General features: G+C 38.8%; 1 protein-coding gene across 5 annotated transcripts in view; it reads right to left on the reverse strand.

Moving 5' to 3' along the window:
• The window catches only part of ctbp2a (C-terminal binding protein 2a), a 146,072-nt gene that overhangs the window by 92,559 nt on the left and 34,429 nt on the right, over positions 1–19,084 (reverse strand). Inside the window, exon 1 of one of the 5 annotated variants that reach the window (XM_057847614.1) lies at positions 685–855. The exons of the other annotated variants lie outside the window; for them this stretch is intronic. The gene's annotated coding sequence lies outside the window, so the exon portion shown is untranslated. Of the gene's footprint in view, positions 1–684; positions 856–19,084 lie in introns of those variants that run through there. 5 annotated transcript variants of the gene reach the window in all.

Consider the following 19,084-nt stretch of genomic DNA (forward strand, 5'->3'; position numbering starts at 1 on the left):
CATATATTTGTTTTATCCGATTACTCGATTAATCGATAGAATTTTCAGTCGATTACTCAATTACTAAAATATTCGATAGCTGCAGCCCTAATTTTGAGTATTTGTCGACCAAAAGTATATGAAGACTAACACATTTTGAGATGACTAAAATAGGACTAACACTAATAAGTATTTCGTCCAAATGACAAAGACTAAAAGAGCTGCTACAAACAACATTGTTGTGAATGAAAAACAACTGACCGATAGCTCTTTCAGAATTTTATCTTTCCATAAGAGGGCGTCTGAAAGTGCATGTATTTCCATGAGTTAAATAAATAAATACTCTTATTTTCAAAAACAAAGTCCACAGATTGTGCAGAAAGGTTGAGTAAAAAGAAAAAGGAGTTTGAGTGGTGCAAGTAAATAAACTAGGTATTTTCCTTATAATTTACATTCATGAGTGATGCGCCTCTAAAGAGCAATCTTCTAATTGGTTCCTGCTGAGGCCTGCGGGAGGTGGCCATGTCTTTGGGGGGGGAAAGACAGGCAGATGGAGAGAAAAGCAAACAAATGCACATACACACACACACACAAACAAAGAGAATGTGGGTCAGTTAGTCAGCAGATAGGATGTGGTTGCATCAGCAGAATAAAGACATAAAGGGAGGAAGAGGAAAGGAGTGAATAACACAGCAGGATGAGTACAGTATCGTTCATCTTCCTCCTTCATGTTTTTCTCCACGACTCATTTCCTGAAGGCTGCACTCTTGTCGCGCTACGGAGCTCTGATGACATCTTTAACCACTATTATAATTGGGATGTTTAGTGGTGACTGGTGAGGCCCTGCGAAGAAAGCAATATGATGGAATTTTTCTGGCCATTCGCTCAGAAATTACGCATTGCTGAAGTGAGGCTTTCTGTTCAAAAAGGGAAAGTCCACATTTGAGTTAGTATTAGAGAAATTGAAACCAAAGTCTTCTGATGAGAATGTAATAGCTTGCTTTCAGTCAAACAATTTGTGAGCCATTCTAATCAAATCAGACACAAGGGTGAAAAGACAAAAAAACTGAAAATGAGATTTCCAAAACTTCAAAGATATTTTAATTTTTAAGATGATGTTTCCAAAGTCCTTTGCAACAAGGCGTTATTTAAACGAAAAGATGTCTCTCACTTTCATCATTTCAGGAATAATAGCTACTCAATGTGTTATTTTAGCAGATGATATCTTTAAATATACTAAAAGCTGCTCGAAAACATGCATCTTTGGGGTAATTGAGAGCGGTTTTCTCAATGCTTATAATGGGTCTCTACAAAAGCCTTCTCTAACACTTTTTACACCGAGGGCCGCTTACAGAAAAATGAAAGGATGCAAGGACCAATTTGAAATCCTTCCACTTTTATTTGTTAAAAAGAAGATCCGAATCAGATAAAAAATTTTAAAAACCTGATCTTTTATTTATTTTTAAATATCAATTCATTGGCTGTCTATTGCCACGTTAACATGGAGCCAAATATTCCAATTACAATCGGAATATTTATTCAAACCGAATAAATGTGTTCCATATAAACACCTCATTTGGAATGAACAGGCCCAAACCGAATGGAGTTTCATTCCGATTCACAGGGCTGGAATATTCCTTTTCCCAAACCGATTAGAAGTAAAATTATATCATGTAAACAGGGAAGCGGAATGGTGTCTGGTTGCGTTCTTTCTGCACATGCTCCGTACTGACGTGGTGACGTCACTTTATGACGTAAGTAACGTCACTTGCAACATGGCTTCCAAGCACAGCGCACCTAATTGGAGTCCGGCGGAAAGATTGTATTTAATTCAAACTTTAAAAGAATTGAATATAATTGCTCGCTTAGACGGGCGTAAAACTAGGAACAGTGAACTATTTAAAAAAGTTCACGAGAGGTTACACGAAGCCGGAATAGACTGGAGCGTTGACCAGATTAGAAACCGGTGGAAAACCGGCTACTACAAGGCAAAAGAGCAAAACAGCAGAAGCGGATACAACCCCACAAACACAACAAGCGGGTTAAAGTTAAAACAGCAGCACTCCGACGATCGATCTCCATGTTTTGCAACGTGACGCTTTGTTTTGATTACTCTGCGCATGTCAGACGGCAGTTGTCAAACGTCCTTTCGGAATAAAGGCAGTCACATGTAAACGCTGGATCGGAATAGATGAAGTGACATGTAAACAGCTTATCTGAAATTTCCATTCGGAATGATTTGAATCGGTATGAATAAAAGTCAGCATGTAAACGTGGCTATGGATGGCCCAAAACGTCCAATCCATTTTGACTGGGAGGCACTTTCAAAGTGACAAGCTCCATCTAGTGTTAAAGCTAAGAAGTGGAACAGAATTTAGGCTGAATTGAGGCTACGTCTACACTAGGACAGATAATTTTCTCCAGGGTATTTTGCCAACTATTTTTATACTTGTCCATATTACGTGTAAGGTGCGTTTAGGGCCCCCCCGCGTCTGCAAGGTACGCCTGCATTTTGCGCGAACTACGCATTCGTAGAAAGGAGCAGCCTCATATGTTAAGTCATCGCCGACGCAGTTTACCTATGAACCGTAAACTCATCACTCGCCGGTGGCAAATTTCGAAATTACTACACACCTTCTAGACTGTCATTATTTTGTGATCGCTGTTTTTTTCGTGAACGCAATTGAACGCATCACGCAGGAGCGAGAGTGAAGGGAGAGCACGCTCGGCTTTTACGAGCAGGCGGTGAGTTGTGATTAAAATAAATCTTTACGAAAGCCTGACATCATTACTTGGCTTGCTACAATCGATGCTCAGTTGCGCTCTCACTACTTGGAAAATAAACAGAAGCATATAGTGTGGCACTGCGTATATTTCCTGGAAGCCGCAACGAGGACTGCTTGTGCATAACCGTGTTGATCCTGAAAGTGGTGACCGTTTTGACAGGCAGAAATGTCTTGGGGAAAAAAAAAATGATCGCGCGCCTCTTTGACTGGGGGTACCACGCAGGTCACTTTTCGGGGTTTAATTTTCCTCTACGCATTTTTACAGTATATACAGAACTGATGTTCGGTCGGCATTGAGTTCGGAGGCACCAGCCCCGCAGCTGGCTGATCCGAGACAACTCAGGAGACGAGCTCATCTTTACCTCATCCGCGATGAAAGGACCCCAAATGGGCACTGAATTGAAGCATATTATTGAGACGTCGTTTGAAGGTTCAAGAAAAATGTGTGTAAAAGAAAAGAGGCGCATGAATGCCAGGTCGTGATCGTTCGCCTCCACTGTTTACGATGCTGTCATGCCGCACTAAAAATAGCAACGGCATGACGTCCCTTCCTGAGTATCCGAATGTTGTACGGAGACAGCAGTCTATATGAGGCAACGCATAAGCGGCGGGTAACATAACCCGCCTACATTATCCGTCTAACAACTAATCTGAATAATAGGCATACTAGTCTAGCTGACATGCCGTATAGTCCAACTAATTACACGTTTAAGGCCATTAGCCTTAATTAGCCTTAAGCATCTTGCGCGTGCCATTTTCAATGATATTTTCATAATTTCCTGCGGGCCAAAAAAACTGCGCAGTGGGCCGCAGTTGCGGGTCGTAATTTGAACACTGCGACTCTTTAGGATGAAAACCTTAATGTTTCTGATGGAAGAGTATTTATAAATCATTTCAAACATATAAAAAGACCATAATGGTTCATATTTTATTCATTGAGAGCTGAGATGTGTTATATTTGTAGGCATTTTATTTAGTTTTTAATGAGTGCATCCAGACTAGAGTTGAGAAACAGCAAAGGAGTTAATGGGCGATTGAGATTCAATTTAACAGCCAATTCAACAGCATTTTTTTTTTATCTAGTGTTCAGCCCTCAGTGGGTTAGCAATTTGATTTTCCACTAATCTTTATTAAGTTACACTTATCTTAACAAATGACATTACGTAATCAATAAGAATTAATATTTAATTCATGGATATTTAGGATGAGGAATTCATATTTCCTTTGTGAATTTCATTTGACAATGAGGAAACATTGCCTCGGACAATCTACCACCACATGGTTTAGATTACCGAGCGCATCCTCTAAAAATGAAAGATTCTTTCACTTATATGAGCAACACACAGGAGTGAGGAGAAACATGTAGCAATTTAATCTTTACATCCTGATTGTTTGTGCCTCTCACCATGCTAAATTTACAAGCTACTGACTTTATAGTACCCTATTGATTAAGCTCAAACTCTCAGCCCAGTGTTGACACTATGCAGTTCATCATGTGTCGCAGGGAGGTTACGCTAGTCAACATGTTGCAAAAGAATACTGCAGCAACATCACAAAGCGACTGCTTAAGAGGTGATGATTTATGCCCCAAAAAGTGCAACGTAGCAGAAAGAGGAGGCAGCAGGGTGAAGCCGCGTTTACATTTCTCGCCTCTCCTTAAAGGAGCGAATTGGGGACTCCATGAGGCATGTTAAGCTGCAGTTCAAACTACTGATTTTTACTGTATCTTCTGCTGCATTTCAGCTTTGCAACATCCGTCTGTCGTATCACTTACACACCATCTAAGATGTAACAATAAATCCATTCAATTATTTGCTTGAATGGGTTGGATAGGTCAGAAAAGCTAGACAATATGGTGGACAAAAAGGTAGCTGAAACTTTGAACTGGTAGTATTTAAATGCTTGGCATGAGAAGTGCATATGGTACGTCAAAACAGCTGAAAAAAGGTACACAATCTTGGATTTGCACTCCAATTATTCATGAAATGACCACAATATTTCAACAGACATTAAAGAAACATGTTTTGGAAATACTTCTAAAACGGTTCTCAATGGTTAAGCAGATATTTTCCCATTTTAAAAGACAATTTGCGCATTGCAAATTTGTTCCTGTTTTGCTGCCATGTTCATCATCAGCCAATCACGAGACCAGTTTCCAGTCTTCATCCGGGTTGCCACAGCTCTGTATGCCATAAACTAAGGCTACGCCAACTCTGACAAACAGTCTGAATTATGTCTACCCACTCAAGCACAAAAAAAATCTCAAAGGATTCAAGACAACAAGCCTGGTTGTGCTATGTTATTTAGCATGTGGATCCATTGACTGGTGATCTGCCGGTGCTACGTTATTTAGCATGTAGATCCATTCACCGGGTCTAAGATAAAGTCTTTACGCGTGTAATCCGTGTATGTATTTAGTCGGTAATTGAAACTAAAATGAATGGAGCAATAAAATAGTCTTTGTGGATGTTGTCAATGCATTACTAAATTATATATTTCTTTGCCAGTGTGCTTATACATTGAAAAAAGTAGCCCTCCCTCACTTCAATCATGGTGACATAAACTAACTTGGACCTCGTATCACGGCTCTTTCAATCATCATTACAAAATGTTGGTATTACTAAATTGAAAACATCTTGCATAAAAATTTAGAATAAGAGTTCTGCAGAGGAATCGGCGCTTCTCACCTAAAGATCTTTTCCTGAAGGTTCTTCAATGTGTGTCATTTTGTGCTAGTCAATATTTTGATCTTGTTGCAGTACCATTTTTGGCCATCAATCCTACATTGTGCACCTTTTTTTAAAATTGTTTTTTTCCGACCCTCAACTAACATCAACTTCCACAGAAATAAGCTGACATAGTAAATTGAACTGTCAAAATGCATGGCTCGGCTGGTCCATCTCACGAACACCCTTTTCTCATGTTGTCCAGATAAGGCTAGATGACCTCTGTCTAAAAATTTCTGGTTTGGAAGTCTCAAAGTAATAATTTTTCCAATACATACCTCGGCTTTTTTAGCATACAGTATTAATGGGCACCATGTCTTTGACAATGTTCAAGAGGATTGACTCTTTGGCATGTTTAAAGAATCAATTGATTAATCGGATAAATGTCACTTTTTTGTCAATTACCGTCAAATTTAACTTGAAGTTGTTTTTTGGAATGTTGTAAGTGACAATAAGGACAAAATGGATGACAATTTCCCTTAAAAAAAATAACATTTTATAGTCTAAACTGTTTTAAGTACATAAAACGTATTCAAGTTTTTAATAAAGGTTTTGAGTATAAAACATTAAAATAATTTCTCAGATCTCAAATCAGACAAAAATCCTGTTCATTCAAATAAAAAAAAAAGTGATTTTATTTCTTGTGGGCGAAGCGCTGATATAAATTGTGTCGAAGACTCATTTCTTCATACAAACTAAACAACAAAATTGAATAAGGAGGGGGCAGACTGCAATGAATCAGTTTTCTTTATCAAACAGTTGTTCTTAAATACAATCCAAATCCAATTTTAAAGCACACTCTCTTGTATCACAATTTACAGTTTGAATGGGAGGAGACTAAGGTGTTATATGAAGTGGTTATTTGTGTGGTTTCTTTATGAAAATAAATGAGACAACTTTAGTATCTAACAATAACTCAAGTGCTAATATGCTTCTCCAAAACACAATACAAAAAGGCACTTAAGAGACTAATTAGCATAATTGCTAACTATCTTAGCACTCCATGCTAAGTAGTAACGTCTAATCAACAAAGAATACAAACAATACCACTGGCTTCATATACTCACCTCTGACTAAGGCACACTGGATCTAACAACATAAAAGACAATCTAACTATCGACACTTAGTAATATTATCGATTCAGCTACCCAATAGCAGCAGCAGTAGTTGCAGCAGCAGTTGCAGCAGTGAACTCTATCTGAATTGTTCTAATCACTGGCACGCACGCGCAGCCTCACTTTACCTACAAACAAGGACCCAAACCGGGCAAAATCGATTCTCAAATTAGTTAGCAATAAATGTATTCATTGATTTAATGGATTAGTTGTTGCAGCCTTAATTGAGTCTGTGATTGCTGTCTACGGGGCTTAATTTAAAAAAAAGGTTTTTGTGACCAGTACATTTATTCTACAGCCCTTTTAGGTTTCAAATTGTAGTGACACATCATCACATCAACAAACACCAGAATTAGTGGATCCCTTATGTCCCTCCCTCTGACTTACTTTCTCTGACTTTTCTTCACATCAACTCTAAACAGATGGTGACTGCGGCCCATTTAACTGCAGACTCTGTCTAAAGCACATTTTATTATAATGCGTAAGTCAAAGACAAAACGCATAACGGCGACATTATCGCACACTGCAGACAAACTCATCGAGGCTAGCGGCCCTCCTTCTCCCCGTACAGCTTTTTACTTATAATGAACTCGAGCAAAGTCCTGCCATTAAAATCTCAACCGGAGTAATTGGCAATTTACTTTCTCCACAGCATCATTTAATAACACGGACAGCCTTATGATGCAGCTCTGTTTATTGGGATTAAATAAAGGTAGTATGAGCATTGCAATATTTTAGAATTTGCTGCTGAGGTGTTGTTTTGCTACTATCAATTTGTACACATTATGGTTTGGCAATGCAAGATGACCCATTTAACATATGGCGGAAAACAAAGACAAGACTGAAAAAGCAGTTTCTGCTCTTGCACTCCTCTTTAAAAGAAACTGCTGTATTTGAAGCCAAAACAACTGTTGTGTCTGATAGAACAACATGTCTATATGATTCCATAGCAGATTCATGGCGCATGAATCCCCCGAACTATTTTTAATTTGTTTCGGAACGGATGCGTACCGAACGAGTTTCTGACGTAATGTAACCCTTACTTTTCGAGGCTGTGAGTCGACCGGGTTATCGTTTCTTTGTGTAAATTATATTTACTCCGTCTTCCCTACTATAATGAGGACCAACACGGTAGGACAAAACGTCAACGGCGCGATAACGTGGCCGCCGCGAGAACGCAGTGAAACTATTTTTAATTTGTCCCTTTTACCCTGAAAATCCCCGTTTACAGACGTCGTGCAACCACTTTTGTTTCAACCCAGCCATAAAACGAAGGTAATTATATTTATTATTCAAAATGTCTGTCGTTTTTAGTTTAGAATCATTAACTGATGTCTCATATTTCGTTTAAAAAAAAAAAGGACTTTAAAAAAATTATTCACTCGCATATTTTAAACTGTTACACAAATTATGTCACAATGAAAAAAATGTTAATGCTTAATTGTATTTTTTTTTTGTTACCGTCGCATTTTCTCCGATATTTTAGATGATAGAAAAATAGAAAAATTTTTAAGATTAAAAGGGTAAATATATGAAAAAGAAACTCTCGACCACTCCTTGATGTCTCCGACTTCTGCATCGCGACCCCTGTTAAATTACCATGTTTCACCCATAAAATCCCCCAAAAATCCAGCTGTGGCCATTCACAGCTGCGTCTTGACACTCAGTGATACATGCTACATGGAGTTTTTGGATCAAAACAAGGTAAGCACTCGATAATACCTCGTTAAAGTCATGGCGTCTGTAATTCTGCTCTCGCGTGCTCTCGCCTTCAGATGAGGTTTTGCTGTTTAAACAAAATTTTTTTTTAAAAATGCCCTCCTGTTCAAAATTTTTATTCCTCCAGAAAATTGAGATTTTAAGCTTTCCAATGATGTATCACACATGCAAATCGGACAATTTTGAAAGTTGGCTAAATTGGGGGTCTCAGAGCGGAACTTCAAGTCACCTGAGTGTTTTCCGCCATATGGAATTTGTATGAGGGTCTGTGCCAAGGCAACCGAGTTTTTCCTGTATGAACATGAGTCTGCTAAAGGACGACTTGGATTGCATCAAGCACTGTCCATTTAAATATTTAAAAAATTAAATGCTGGAATTAAAAAAATACGTAATAATTAGTAGTGTTGCACCGATACCACTTTTTGGGCCCGATACCGATACAGATACCTGGCTGTGCAGTATCTGCCGATGCCGATACCGATACCATTCCAATACCACTGTTTGCAAAAATAAATAAATGTATAAATAAATAAATATATATGTATAAGGGAAGCAACGATACAGTTAAGTCACGGTTCGGTACGATTTTCGATACAATTCAATACATTTAATGCTCTGAAACAGAAAATACAACTGTTATTATTATTTTATTTATTTATTTTTTGCTAACAAGCAAAAATAACAGTGCCATCATATAAACAAGCATTTTAATGCATAATATTTATGTGCCCACTTCTTACTGATCTGAAAAAAATTTGTATATAAGTGCTGAGAACAATCTTTACTGTTTGTAAAGTGGGGCACACTGTTCATTGCTGCAGCTCTCTTAGCAGCTATATTTACCATATAAGCAAAACATCCTATTTGTGGTCCGAGTCCATCTGTAACATGTGCTGAATTAACAGTATTTGCAGCATTATCTACAGTCACTGGTATGGATTGATTTGGCCTGCTTAACTTCCATTCAGTCATGGCGGTTTCTAATTCATCAATGGACAATATGGCGTCGCTCTGGGCTCACGCAGCTAATGGCATGGGATCTAACGTAGCACATCTAGGTTGCTATTTGATGATATCTAGTGTGTGCGCGCGAGAGTTAGCATGGGATCTAACATAGGACATCTAGGTTGCTATCTGATGATATCTAGTGTGCGCGCTGCGCCGCTTGAGTGTTTTCTGGCCACAGAAGTCACTTCTGCTCATTACTGCACAACACCAGCATATGAGAATCGACTTTCATAAACAGGACGAGTTTGAAGTACGGCGCTCTTAAGTTGCCACTCATTGTTCATCATGAAACCATGAGTTTGCTTAGTCTCTCATGGTCTTAACCTTTCTGATCCCATCGTCGCTCCAGCAGCGGGCGTTAGCTTACGCATGCTAATCGTTTGTGAATGCCATGTTAGAAAAGCAGCGTAACATCTCGGATATGCGTTGTAGTGAACATCTGGAATATTGAAGAAGAAGATGATACTATCGTATTGTGAATTCGAGACAAATACATACAAATGTCACGCATAGAGATTTGGGAAGTTAGCTCACGTGGGAAAGACAGTTCATTTGCGCTCAAGTGACGCCAGTAGATGGTATCGGCGCTCTAAATGATGGTGCTCGTCGATGCCGATACCACCAATTCGGGCCGGATCGGCGCCCCCTGCCGATACTGGTATCGGTATCGGTGCAACTTTAATAATTAGCAGTCGAATAATATAAAATCATGAATTTAATATAGAGCATTACTCACAAAAGGCTGTCAACCAGAATGTAAAAAAAAAAAAAAAAAAAAACATCATATAAACATCGGCAGTTGGGCCGAGCCCGGTTCCTCGGCAGCGGGACCTCTGGCGAACACCGCGGTCTCTTGAGCGTTCCCCCACGGCGTGCGGGAAGGGAGGCACGCACATCTATCCGGAGCAGAGCTAGGCCCTGAATACGCCGCGGCGAGCTGGCCGGGACGGGCGGATATCTGGTACGCACGTAGCTGCCGTCGCCACTCATTTCCGGTTTAACTCATTGAGCATGCTAATTTGCTTATTTGGCGGCCAGACGGAATGAAGGGCAGAGGCGGGAGGGGATGTCGGACGAGAGACGTTTTTTTACCGAAGTGACTCAAGAGCCCAAGCCTTGGATAAAAAAAAAAAATAATGCAGTTTATACGACCACCATTCTTCGTGAAAAACATGCCGAGCACATCAATATCATCACGGACATTTGGACAAGTAATGTCAAGTAAGCATGACGGCACAGTGGTTAGATGATAATTTCAACATGCACCGTGACCAAACTACACAAAGAGGCCACCCAGTCAGTGAAGCATTCAGTACGCTGTAAATTTATGACGTCTTAATCAGATCATTCTTCTTAAATCTAGTCAAACAATTTTCCCCATCTTGTTTTGAGTGTTAAAGAGTAAAGACTAGTTAACAGATAACAGATTATTACACCAGATTATTCCACTTACTTGAAGTACGTAAATATTGCCATTTGTTCTTATTAAACCCATACATCTAAAAAAAAAAAAAAAAAGGTCAAGTAATTGTTGCCAAAAATTTACCATTACACAATTTCAGACAGTCTGTCATTACTTAGATGTTGGAATTTACTACTTGTTCACATTAGATGTTTAAAAAAAGAGCAATAAATTATATTCTTGCACAGTAATATTTTCTCTTGTGTAAACTTAAAAATTTTACATCATCTTTTAATAGAATTATCGGCTTAACATTATCGGTTGGAACGAGGAGGAAATTATCGGTTATCGGTTGAAAAATGTGTTATCGTGCATCACTACAATAAATTACGTCTGTCCCCGGGGACCCCGGATCAAGCAGCAGTGGGTTGGTAGGTTGGTTGGACGGACGGACGGACGGATGGACGGTCGATCGATTGGTCGGATGGTACAGTACGAGAATAAGTCATATTATTACACTGAGCTACGGTAGATATCACATGTATAAAGAACTAGATGTGAAATGACAGACTGGCCGGTGCAAGTGAACAGCCGCCATCTTAAAGCAGTGGACTTCCCAGTCTATATACCTTATATAAGCAGCTAAGTACTTTAAGTAAACGTTGCCGCCTCCATTAAAATCAACAGTAAAAAAAAAAGTTTTTTTAAATCATCAAATTAAAATCCATAGACGAATTTATACTAATGCTTCGTAGTAGTTAACAGCTAAGGTACATGTATAGCAAAAGAATATGTGTAAAAGTTTTCTCTGTGAGCTTTGGAAAAATAAATATTGTTGTGAATGTACACTCCTGTAGAAAGAAACTTCATTATATTCAAGTTCAAATACTGAGATTTATATATTCAAGTTAAAAATAGCCCTGTGAGAAGTTCATATTTAAAGAAATCATCGAGAAGACATTAATATAAACTATGCAAATTTTTTTACCTTGCCACTTAAAAGAATCGTTCGGAACCGGAATCGAAACGTGGAATTGGAATCGTTCAATTTCAACTGATGCCCAACCCTACTGAAGACCTGTTACGAACAGTAAACAAACACATTTGCAGTTTTTACATCTCTGGTGCTGATCTGATGGGCAAAAGGCTTTTCAATCATCTGTCTCTTGACTACTCTGTCCTTCAAAACTTCAATTTGCTTTTGAAAACATTGGAAAATAATGTCAACTCAAATATACCCTCTCTACATTCATAGGACACTTCCAAATATTAGGGCTGTCAAATTTATCGCGTTAACGCGCGGTAGTTCATTTTTTAAAATTAATCACGTTAAAATATTTGACGCAAGGACGGAACAACCCGTTCATGCGGTGCCACAAACAGTTTACAATGACACCGTTTTAGCACATTGAGAGCAAAAAGGCAGAGAAATGCGAGTGGACACAGTCATTCATTGGACCGCACCTTTTATTGGCTTAAGCTTTGACAGCCACTAATAACAGTCATGGTTGCCCAACTTCCCATCATGCATTTGGGCGGAGCAGGAGATGATCTTTTTCTTAACATGCCTAATTGAACACAACTCAAAACATACTGTATACCATTTGCAGCCACCACAGACAGTCATGGTAGGCCACCCATCATGCATTTGGGCGGAACAGTTAAGTCGCTACAGTATCATTTAGTGAAAGCACAACAAAAATCATATTCCTATCTCTCAAAAAAATAATGTTCACAAAAAGAAAAGCACTCAATGCAAAGAGAACTGGCATTCCCAATCAAATAGCTATGCAAAATACACATAAATGTTAATGCCATCTTGTGGATTTATTTATTGTTATAATAAACAAATACAGTACTTATATAAAGTATGTTGAAGTATGCCGTCTTGTGTCTTATCTTTCCATTCCAACAATAATTTACAGAAAAATATGGCATATTTTAGAGATGGTTTGAATTGTGATTTTAATTTTTAAGCTGTGATTAACTCGATTAAACATTTTAATCGTTTGACAGCCCTACCAAATATAAATGTTTTTTCTTACCTCAGTTGAAGTCATATCTTCCCATTTGTAACCAGGGCCGCAAATGCAACAACTGTTGCTTTATGTTCGTTCTCATACAAACATGCGCGCTATGCACAAGCTTATTAACACAGAGGGTGCAGTTACGCTTTCGGCTGGAGGTGGCAGTTGCGAGTAAAAAAGTGACAAACTTCATATAGCAGTTTTAATGATAACTTAATTAGCCAGTCTTTAGGATTTTTTTTTCTCCTTTGCATAATAATATCTGTAACACTTGTCTCCTATTACACGTTCACTGAAATACATCTGAGAGTAATAACCATTTTCATCCACTCAATTAAACTAATGAATTATATTTCCTGGTCATGCCATGTCTTGCTGAGGTCACGGGGAACCTAATTTGGGTCAAAAATTCCAATGTCAGAGGCTGCCCCATACACCTTGTAGCAAACTGTGTTTAAAAAAAAAAAAAAAGAATAGACCAAGGGAGTTCCAAAAAAATCGATGATTAGATGCATCGTGATTTGACACGTGACGATTCGATTACGATTCATGAAGGTTCAAAAACAATGATTTTTCCCAAATAACTTTATGACAGCCGCTCGTAGCGGAAGAAAATTCAAGACATGTCTGCCGCCCGGACACCTTTAACTGACGCACGCACAACGTTATGATGGATGCTGCCGGTTACTGAGCGAGAGATTTACTCCTTTTCAAAAGACTGGAAAATAAATGTGTGTATGAGACAGGCAGGCACCCGGCAGTCGCGCTTCTGTGCGCACGTTATTTTTTAGAGTGAGAGGGGAAGAGAGATAGTTCATTGCTCCTTGTCTTTCAGTTGTCCAGCAGTAGTTTCAAGTCGTGTTAATTGGAAAAAGTCCCTAGTGTTTTGGTAAGTCCCGTGTCCGTCTACCAGAGGTGAGTACACGAACCCTCTTGTACTGTTTAGCTTGCCTGGCACGGCCAGACTGTTCTCCCTGTATTTTTCAAACACTGAGAGAACAGTCTGGGAACCAGCCCATTAACGGCCTCTCGAGCAGGTACAAAATCAATCGACAAATCAGATTCGTTTATTTGCATGACAAGCAACGTCACTCTTGCGCGTCGGAAGTCGTCTCCACAACAACACAGACGGTGAACAGGAGAGCCGAGAATATGTTCCAATCCACGGTAAAATCAGTTTTAAATTACCAAAAACACATCGACATGAGTCATTGACAACAGTCTGTCTCGCGCTAGCCATGTTGAATAAACTCCGCTCTCCTCGTATGTTTACTTCCGCGCGCAAGTCCCTCGTCCTGCCCTCGTCGTTTTACTGACGTCACGTCTGCCCGTCGCTGATTGGTCCACTCCGCTGTCTGTTTGCTGTGGCTTGCTCCGCCCTGGAAATTGTATCCGCTGAATGGTAGCCAGACTCAAAAGCTGGAACAGCGGTGAGTCTGGTGTCCCAGGCAACTGTTTAGCCTTTATTGTCGTTGTTTTTGAGATGTTACTAGTTAGCGCTGAGCGCTATGCTAATTAGCGACTTTGCTAACATATATTTCCATGTCAAGTTTTGCGTTGTTTGGAGGTGTGCATAAGTTACACCAGTTGCAGAACGTCTAAAACCAGGATTAAGTATAGCGGTAACACTACAAACATGCGAAATAGTACAGAAATCTGTGAAAACAAAGTATATTGGTTATGGTCATATTTCTAAAGACACTTTGTTTGTTTCCAGAAAATGTGGAATTCATTCCACCAGTGTAAATTTTATTGTATTGTTGAGAGAAGTTAGGACTGCCTTTGAAACAGCTAATGTTTTTGCACCTTCTTGTGAAAAAGAGTATCTCAAGGTCAGCTGTGTGTTGTAAGGGCATGTTGAGAATTAAGTACTGCCTTTAAAATGGTTAATGTTTTAGCACTTTCTTGTATTAAAAAAAAAAAAAAAAAACGTTTCAGGGCAGCTTCATATTTCCATCGTTCCTGTTGAATCATTAGGATATTTTAAATAAATAATGGACATAAATTTGTTTGGCTACTTTATTAATAGTAATGTGCAATGCAACGATAATCATGATAACCGTGATCATCGTCAATAAGACGGGTCCGATCACGTCATTTTCAAAGTATCGGAATCGGCAAAACAATATCGGCCATGCATTTTTTTAATACATATATATTTTAATTACATCGTTTTCTTATTGTATTTAATGTTACAGACATAATATATTACACTCATCCGGAGTCTTTAGTTTGGGCTTAATGTAGGGTTATCAAAAATATCCCATTATCGGTGGCAATTAATTTATTAAAAAATGTGTCACGTTGAAATATTTAACGATATCAAAAGCTCCGCTGCACGATCCTCTCACTCAATGCCACGCTCAATCTGTAATGACACCCTTTTACCTTTATAAGGAGATAAAAGGCAGCGCAACCTGAGTAGAGTGAACTTTGGCAGCCTTTGAAGCCTTTCTTATATTTGCTAATACCTTGCAAACCTAAGGTGGCAATAGATATTTGTCTTTACACCTTAAGTTAATTCCCACAGCAGAGAAGATATATCCATTGATAGCAGGACGCACAGTCATGGTTTTACTTCCCATCATGGTTCCACTCCCATCATGCATTGGGGCATGCCTGCAGTATCATTTACTGAAAGCTCATCAAATACACTAGATGGCAATATTTAGTTACAATACATAAAGTCACAAGTCTTTCTATCCATAATGGTTTCACTTCCCATCATGCATTGGGGCATGCCTGCAGTATCATTTAATGAAAGCTCAACAAATCCGTGGATACCTCTCACAGAAAGAATGTTAATAATGTAAATGCCATCTTGAGAATTTATTGTCATAATAAACAAATACAGTACTTGTGTACTGTATGTTGTATGTATATATTCGTCCGAGTTTTAGTCATTGTTTTTCTTAATGCATTGCCAAAATGTATATGATCAGGAAAAATTATCGGGAATGATTGGAATTGAATCGGGAGCAAAAAAAAGCAATCGGATTGGGAAATATCGGGATCGGCAGATACTCAAACTAAAACGATCGGGATCAGATCGGGAGCAAAAAAAACATGATCGGAACAACCCTAGTCAATACCATGATCATCGTTCAATAATCGAATTGTAGCACCCTGAATCGTAATCGAATCGAATTGTGGGGTACCGAAGATGGCACACCCCTAGAATAGACTGAAGAAGCCAAAAGTATCACATTAAAGTGCGTCACCATAAGGACTAAAACTATAGTCAACATGCTAATAATGCATAGTTAGACATCTTTAAAGAATACCCTCAGAATAATTCTTGTCTGATTAATTTGCCTCATTTTTGTGCGGTGAGGGTCACGAGCACCAATTGAAATCATTGAACCTAATGATCTTCTCCGTCGAATTAGCATGTGAGCACCTGATGCATATGCAACAATTATAAAAGCTCTTCGCCGCCAAATTGAGAGGTCATGACTAGAGGGGCTGGCGTTCAGGTTGAATGAGTATTGGTTCACTAGTTGACATGCCTGGAGGGTCTAACACATGATAGGGAAACATAATTAACACTCAGAGAGCAATTTGTGTTTCAATGAAAAACATTCTGATTCAGTTTCTCTGTCAAAGCACGGCAACATAAGAGTTGATTTTATTAATTTAACTGAGCACCTAATTTGTAAGCGAAATGACATTTGTGAGGGTTTATGTTCAGTTTTCGTTGAAAATAATTTCCAAATTTTACACAAACCACTTTTAACTTGATAACTGTAAGAAAAAAAACTGACTTATAAGTATGCTCAGAAAGGAAAAGCAGTTTAAGCAAAGAATTATGTGTTTATCAGACATGCAACCCCATTCCAAGGCCAGGGGCTTATATTTGCCAGAGACTAAACAAAAGAAGTGTCCACATTCAGTTCTAGGCCACCTCTCAGCCACCTGCGAGCGAGACACATACACGATACTGGGAAAAAAAAGACAAGGGCAAAGACAGCTTAACTACAATTGAGAGAAAAAGGTGGCTAAGAGAGAGCTTAGCAGCGGCAAAGAGAAAGGTCAGTGACGAGGCATAAGCAATAGAGAAAAGTGGAGAAAAATAAATGTGTTCTGGGAGTTCTTTGAAACGTTCCGGTAGTTCAGACCTCGCCTTGGGCTTCGAAGCCCTGAAAAGTTCAAGTTTATCATCATTTCACCTTTCAGTTCACAGTGAAGTAAAAACACTTTCTTATTCTTCCCCCTCTGGACAGTCTTACAACGTGAGATGCAAGAAAATGAAATGGGAGTGTTAACGCCACTGAACTTAAGTGAAGGATTTGTGTTGCTGGCAAAAAGAAACATGAATTTGTTCAGTAAGTCTTTATCATACACAGGCATGTCTTAAGATGGACGGTTTAACCCATGATGGCTACTGTAATTTTGGCCACAGCACACTGTCCAGCTCCAATGCAGCCCACCACCACCACAGCTTCAAAAATTCTTAGGTGAAACCCTTATTAATCATCAATTTGTCTTCATTGCTACTTATAACATGCCTATAACAACTTCAAGTTAAATTGTGAAGGTAATTGAAAAATTGACATGTATCAATTAATCGTTTAATTGATCGTTGGATTAATCGATTATAAAAAATAATCATTAGCTGCAGCCCTACGCTTCATTATTTTTATTATCTTACGTGCACCAACTAGAGTTGGGCATTGAGCATTGAGCATCGATGGGACCCGGTTCTATCACTCCGGTTCTCCCGGAACCGTTCGAATTGTTAAATTTCGATTTCACGTTTTGATGCTCTGACCGCGAAGCGGGAAAAAAATGCTGCCGAAAACCACGAAGAGGAAGCCACAAGAAGCGCGTTTTTCTGCATTGCAACTTGATTACAACCATGGACATGGTGCGGCGGTGCTCAAAAGTTTGGCTTACCTTTACAAAAAAAAAAAAAAAAAAAGACCAGTCAGCTCAGTGCAACATTTCCAACACAACTATATCATGCAAAAGTGGCTGCACGGCCAGTTATGTACGACCGGCTTCATGGAATATAGCCTACGTTAGGGGTGTGACAATTAGGAGTGGGAACCTCTTGGTACCTCACGATACGATATGGTTTGCGATACAAAGCTCACCATGATCTGACAATTTGGTGATACAACGATTATCGATACATTGGTCAGGAAATCATTCTAGGATATTCTAAAAACAACTGTGAATGACTGTGAATGAACGAACGTTCCCAGTCTAAATGGATTGGGTGTCGAGCACCGTCAAGGCAGCCTTAGAGTTAACTGAGATACTATTATGGTGGGATTTGGTAGCAACTTGTTTTTTTGTTTGTTTTTTTTTTCTAGACATTGACATCTTTTCAAAATGATATTTCGATTCTTGCAGGAGCATATCGATAACCTTTTGGAATACAAAGTATCACGATATATATTTTGTCACACCCCTAGTGACAATATATCGAAATGGTGATGTATCGTGATACTTTGTATCCCAAACGTTTATCAATATGCTCCTGCCAAGAATCGAGATATCGTTTTAAAAAGGTGTCAAAGTTGCTACCAAAATCTTCATCTTCATAAGCGTGTCTCAGGTAACTCTCAGGCTGCCATTGACTGTGCTCCAATCCATTTAGACTGGGAACGTTCCTTCATTCGAAATAGGGCTGCAGTTATCGATTATTTTAGTAGTCGATTAATCGATGAACGATTTAGTTCGAATAATCGAGTAATCGGATAAGGAACATAAAAAATTAAAATACCTGAGCTGAGGCTCACACAGTATGTAAAAAAAAAGAAAACAAAAAGATTTATGTACAACAAAAGAACAATTTGCTAATTTACATTGCAAAAGTCTGCTAGCTTAAATGCTATAAAATAATAAGCCTTTTTACAATGCTCTAAACAAATGGCCCAGTCACATAGTCCCACAAAAAAATGACTAAATATACCTTTAAACTAAATTAGGAATGCATTCAAAAAAATCATTAGCTCAAACAAACGCTTATGTTGGTCTTAGCAGAGAGCAGATGGATTCCGCCATGTGAAATAGACTAGAGGGCTGTGTATCCACCCAAATCCAATAAAAATAAATGCAAACACTTTCAAAACAAACCATTACAACGCCACTTTAATCAAACGAATATTCGAAGCAGCAAAATTTAATTTGAATCTTTTTTTCTAATCGAATACTCGAGTTAATCGATTAATCGTTGCAGCACTAATTCGAAACCAGAGGATTCGCAGTCATTTTGTCCGATTTTCGGGGCATTTACAGGTCACTTGCTGTTCATTTACAGGTAATTTCCTGTTGAGTCACTGCCTATTCATTTGGGTAATTCCCAGGTCATTTC

The sequence above is a fragment of the Corythoichthys intestinalis genome, chromosome 10 (assembly GCF_030265065.1).
Source record: "Corythoichthys intestinalis isolate RoL2023-P3 chromosome 10, ASM3026506v1, whole genome shotgun sequence".
NCBI classification, from domain to species: domain Eukaryota; kingdom Metazoa; phylum Chordata; class Actinopteri; order Syngnathiformes; family Syngnathidae; genus Corythoichthys; species Corythoichthys intestinalis.